The sequence below is a fragment of the Parasteatoda tepidariorum genome, chromosome 4 (assembly GCF_043381705.1).
Source record: "Parasteatoda tepidariorum isolate YZ-2023 chromosome 4, CAS_Ptep_4.0, whole genome shotgun sequence".
Lineage (NCBI taxonomy): Eukaryota > Metazoa > Arthropoda > Arachnida > Araneae > Theridiidae > Parasteatoda > Parasteatoda tepidariorum.
In genome coordinates this window covers 92,005,472-92,011,659 of record NC_092207.1, presented here as the reverse complement: position 1 = coordinate 92,011,659, position 6,188 = coordinate 92,005,472, and the positions used below count along the sequence as shown (strand labels likewise).

The window sequence follows — 6,188 nt, the reverse complement described above, 5'->3', positions numbered from 1 at the left end:
TTAGAATACTATTAAAATTCTGAAACAGCACTTTTGACACTTATAAAATTCTGAAACAAACGTTCACGGTTTTGAAAACATCATAACTTATATCGCATTGAAATTCCCAGTAAACCTAGTACAGAAGCATTTTGTTCTTTTTCTGAAACTTTTTTTGAAATATTCAGACTTGATCAAAATGAGCCATCTTTTCCCCCGTTTACAGAGAACACCGAGAGAGGTGCGCTGTTGCCCCGGTAACCGAATCCCGGATACGCCTTCCAACCTTATGACGTCGGAGGCAGACCACGTGCGCAACAGCTCAAACACCCCACTCTTCTTCTCCCGAAAACCCCCGGGAAAAACCTAAAAGGAAATATCACCAGAAAGCCATGTTTACAAGCTCCCGAAAAGATCTCTCTTAAAAACGAGAATACAATCCATTTTTTTTCATGGTTTTCCCACTCAAATCATAATAGAAGTCATTCATCATGTTTGGAGAAAGGGGGCCAGGTCCCCGAACGACATCTTTTCCTGTTTTGGCAATGGCGTGAGGACAAGACAATGCTTGAAAAATAGCAGATGTTTTCCCCCAAGACGTCCACCGGATCAGGAGAAAGCTGTTGACGTCTAGCTTAAATTGGTTAATTCGTTTGCAGGTAAGAAGTCACCTGATTTGCAATTTTTTTATTTTGAGTGGAACTTTAATCTACTTCAACAAAGTTAGGGACACCTGCACTTGCCAGATGCAACAGTTCTGTGATAAGTTAAATAGGATGTCCTTGTTTTCCGAAAAGTAAACATAGCACTCATTTCTGAAGGTTTCATGTTTTGAAGTAGAAATTAAAGAATAGCATTTTTTTTCCAGATGAGACTATTTCTATATTATTTGCGAAAAGTAAATATGTTAATTTAAAAATACTCCACAATAATTGAAAAGTTGGAATGTTTTAAATGCAAGTTAAATGAAATAAAAAAAAGTATCCCAAATCATTACTGTGTTGGAAATTACAAAATTTTCTTTGAAAATCGATGTTATCACACACTAAAAAAAAGTATAGACAAAACTACCAGAATACGGTAGAATCTACAGTGTTTCTGGCTTTATGGGAACACTTAGAAGCCCTGTACTTTTTGCCAGAACACTTTGGTAATTATTTTGATAAAATAAACACTAAACTATGATTTCATAATATGTGATAAAATATGGTCATTTTCTCCTGAAACCTTGAGGCACTGAACTATCATTGTGAAAAAAAATAGGGTTCGAATCCCAGTGGCGGTTTGTAGCCCATCGGGTTTAGATTGATGGGTACAAGCTAGTTTGGAGAGAAAAGGCTACTTGCGTGCAGCACTGACCACAAGCATGTCGCAGGTCATGGAATTGTGAAGCTTTAACCTCTATGACCCGGCCCATAACGGGTTGCTGATGTTTTACTTTACTTTAGATAACCGTAAAAACCATTTATTTGGTTAAGTTGTTTTTCAGTTTTGTATTTTTTGCTAAATGTGTGATAATAAGAAGCCTAATTTTGAAAGCCAAAAATTCTGGTTTACCATTACCATGTGAATGGAAAAATTATTAAATGAATGGTTTAAGTGCCATATATTTTGCTTTTAATAACTAAAAGTATCGTTTGTTTTTACACAAATGCCATTAACATACTGTCCGGTAATTTTGCCAGAATTTTTTTTTTCACCGTGGTGAAATATTTATTTAATTTCCTTTTTAAATTGTAATACTTTTTTGTAGAATTTTTTCCATAGAAATCCTTGTAACATGCAAAAAGAAAAATTGTATACTTTTTGAACAAATTCTAATCAAAATAAAATTTTTGTTGTTGCTTTATTTGAAAAAAATAGTCTGATTTTTTTAATACCTTAACATTAAAAAATAACATCTTCAAATAATTCAATTTAAGGATATGACAACCTTCAGCATAAGTCTGCTTAGGTTTCGATTAATTAAGGTAAACTTATTTGACTATCTGCAAATAAATGTATTATTGTTTACAAAAATTATTACCAGAACAATTTAAATACAGCTTAATGTGTCGAAGCGTTTTAAATAAATCGTGAAATTTTTACTGATGATCGAAGAAAATAAAACAAGCGTTAAATAAAGTTATGTGCTGAATGCGCTGCTTTTTAAGTTATTATAATAAATGCTTAATTGTTCTTATTATAGTAAGCATTTAATTGTACTTATTATAGTAAGCATTCAATTGAACTTATTATAGTAACTACTTAATTGCACTCGAAATGAAAAAAGTATAGTACGTTTGATTCGCTTTCTTAAATTTGAGCTGATTGCAATAATTTGTAACCTAGATTAAAGAATAGTGTAAAGAATTGATATGTTCATGAAAAAGTGCTAAAACAGTAAAATCGTTAAAAAATTTATTCAAATTAACTTAATTATTTTTTTGTGAAGAGTGTGTCAAGTCTTTTTTTCAAATTTTTCAAGAAATAAAATCACGTGAATTAAAATGAAACACGAAACTATTTACTGTGCAAGAAAGCAATCAATTAATATTTTTAGGGGAAATTTCGGATAAAATCCTCATGGAATATGAATTATTATTTCGTCCGGAACAACTAGTTTTTTGTTTTGTTTCTTTGCCATGTATGTCTTATTTCCCTTTGTCTTCTGCATGTTTGATTTCTACCATGCAAATTTTTTGCTTCAATTATTAGTTGCTTCATAGGTAATCATCAACCATAGAATTGTAAAGGTGTAAAGTATGTAATATTTAAATGGATTCATAATGATATGAGTTTATTTAAATACTATAGATTAAAGTGGTTACACATCAAACTCATTTCAAATTATAGCACAAAATTATTCAGTTTGAATAGTCTCTGGTTAAATTTTCCAGATCACTTGACCTTATTATCGTAATATGAGGAAAGCATTTGAATTGTTGCCATTTGAATCGATTAATTACATGCTTTGTGCAATTGGGTACATTGGGAAAACTCAAAATTTTGCACAACCTACCCAACTGCGCAAAATGCTATGATTCCAAACAACAAAAAGCTTCTAAAAATTAAGATAATGATAAGTTATAATTTTTAAAACTCTATTGCAGTTATAGTGACTCAGTTTAAAGTTAAATTATTCAAATTGAAGGGTTGAACATTCGCTATGCCTACTCATAACTTTAGAAAATTACATTCTTAAATTCTAATTTATATAAACCTTTGAGAAATAAAATCTGAAATTTGCATTTTGGATAAATAAGTAATATTTGGCTAGCAAAAGAAGCTTAAAGTTACTCGTATAATGTAACATTCAGAAATAAATAAGGTTAAGATTTAAAAGTTTTGCAAATTAAAATTTTAGAGGAAAAAAAATATGAAGAAACATTTATAGGGATCATACGAGATTTAAGTTAGAATAAAATTTAAGTGTTATGATACATAAAAAACTTCGAGAAAAAGTTTGGATTGTTTTCTGTATTCTGAGCGATTTTATGGGGCAAGAAAAGTCTAACTACTTGTAATCTATATACAAAATCTATATACAAAAGAAATTTAAGCATGACTGTCTATTATTTAGTCGAAAAAAATTCACCTGTGATCTAATTCCCAAAAAGGGTATATGATGACAACTCTATGCTGTTAGCTTATTATACTATTTGTACTATTTTGTAAATACTAGAAAAGTAAGATTCGAAATTGCTTGAAAAAATACTTTTATACTACTTGCAAAAGTAATTTAACTGTTGCGGATAAATATGATTGTAATCTTTCAGAAAAAACTCAGAAAAAAAATCCACGGATAAAAAATTTTGATCAAATTGCCGTACTGTATGCTAATATGATTTTTGGTTAAAAAAAAACAGTATAATTGTGGTTAATAAAACCGAAATATAAGTTATTTAAATCATTCATTTGGTAATGTTTTTGTTCATATTGTAACGGTTTACTGGGCATTCTAGCTTTCAAATTTATAGCTCTTAGTACCATACATTTCTTTAAAAATACAAAGCTAAAAAATAAATTTTCGAATAAATGGTTTTTATGCCATTCTTGAAGGCATCATGATGAAATTTTACAAATTTACAACATTCACCAAATTTTATCACGTATTATAAAGCTACATTTCATTGTTAATGTTACCAAAAAACCATTACCCAAATGCTTCGGTAAAAATTACAGAGCTTTTTGGTGTCCAGATAGAGCCAGAAACACGTTAAAATTTACCTTATTTTGGTAGTTTTAACCATACTTTTTTTGGTGTAAAGAAATCCAAAATAAAAGAGTTCCAGGGAGAAATTTATTTTAGTTTTACTTGTAACTCTATAAAAACAGCATTCATGCTCTTTCATAAAAAAATATACAGTGTTATGATAAAAAAAAACTTTGAGGTTAAAAAATGTTTAACGTTTTAATAACAGTTGTTATGGATAGTTTATATTAAATTGAAGAATTGAATTTAACAAAAAGATAATTTAAAAAGAAGACACAGAGTAAAGTTTATTTACTGCTATGTGTAATAAAACATAAATTATAAAAACACATGTGGTGGATAACTTTTAAAATCTGTGCCACACTTTTTAATTACTGCAATTTTAACTTTTAATTATTTTAATTTTTAACTTTTCACGACTTTTTTTATCTGTGAAAGCTTTCATTCGTTTCAGAGAAGTTAAAATACACTGTTTCAAGCAAATGAGGGAAGTATTCACTGAAATAAACTGTTTAATTTATGCAAATATAGGGTTTGAAGGAGATTTGCTTTAATATTTATGGGGACAGGAAACCTTGAATTCTTTTTTAAATATGCATTCACCTAAATTCACCTAACTAAAAAATCAGAAATATTTGAAAAATATTTTAATTTTTTTAAAAATTTACAGCCGAAAATTAAAAACAAAAATACTATAGATAAAAAATAAATATTTAAATTCTTATTACACTTTGAAAGAAAAATAAACATATTGCCCTTATTTCAAAATATTTGCAATTCAAGCTTTAAATCATACATGCCAATTGATATAACATTTGCTTTTGATGTTTCAATTACCACCATTTTTTTTAAAAATATATTGTTTTTTAAAAGGGCGTGTTGTGCCCAGAAAATTTTACATAATATTGCAATATACAGATGAATTATTATCTCACTAACTTTTGAATGATTTTACTAAAAATTTGACATGCAAGATATTTTATATATGTTTTGTTGATACAAAAAATTTATTTTGGCCTCTCATACAAGTATCGTGTAACATAAATATCGTATAACATAAAATAGAATCGAAAAATATATTTTAAATATCAGAAACAAAGGTACTCATCTTCGAAACTCTAAAACCTGCTTTTTTACAAATAACATGTTTTAAAGTTTGTGTAAGTCAGCTAATAAGGAATTAAAGATAGTTTTTTTTTCCTTACAGTGAATTCATCGAAAATTTGACTTGAAAATATTAAAATTGTTCGAATACTATTTCTAATAAAAAAAGAAATTTCAAAGTGTTCCTGTAAATATGAGTTAATATCTTGCCTGTTATCACCCTCAAATTCAAAAATATTTTAATTCCAAAAACACTCTTATACTAATGTTTGCATAAATGGCGCTTCTTTTTCTTTGGTTTACTCTCACAGGAAAAGATGTTAAACAAGAGTGCCATAATTTTTTGTCGTCAAATATTTCCCAAACTAATATAATGTGTGAAAATTTTGTTCGCGTTTACTTAACTTCGGTTATGCTGATATTTGTTCTTTTAGTGTATCGTTTTCGCATTAAGAACAATGCCAAGCTATGGGAAGCCACTTAGTTTTTGGATTTTAAAGTATTTGAGAGATAACCTGGATTAACTACTAAAGAGCATTGTATACTCACGCTTTTGAAAGCACGGCAAATAATATGTAAACCTCATTCAGATTTATCATAAATTCAATTAGATTTATCCAGATTTTCCTAAATCACGTATTTAAATTTTTTATTTTGAAATATATATATATATATATCTTTATGCACAAACTCTATCATTAATTAACACAGAGGTAAAAAAAACAGAACACCTTAAATATCATTTGTTCTAACTATCGGATCTTCAACTACTACGAGGGTTGCTATTTATATTTCTGGCCTAATAATGAAAAAACAAGCATGTAGGATCGAAATTGGTTTTATTGTTTTTCAAAATATTCTCCATGATGATCAATACACTTTTGCATGCGTTTGAACCAATTTTCAAAGC

General features: G+C 28.5%; 1 protein-coding gene across 1 annotated transcript in view; it reads left to right on the top strand.

Annotated features, from left to right (window-relative positions):
- The first annotated feature begins 232 nt into the window (after nt 1–232).
- The window catches only part of LOC107457223 (G-protein coupled receptor DopEcR), a 52,711-nt gene continuing 46,755 nt past the window's right edge, over nt 233–6,188 (top strand). Inside the window, exon 1 of the mRNA XM_016075328.3 lies at nt 233–638. The gene's annotated coding sequence lies outside the window, so the exon portion shown is untranslated. The remainder of the gene's footprint in view (nt 639–6,188) is intronic.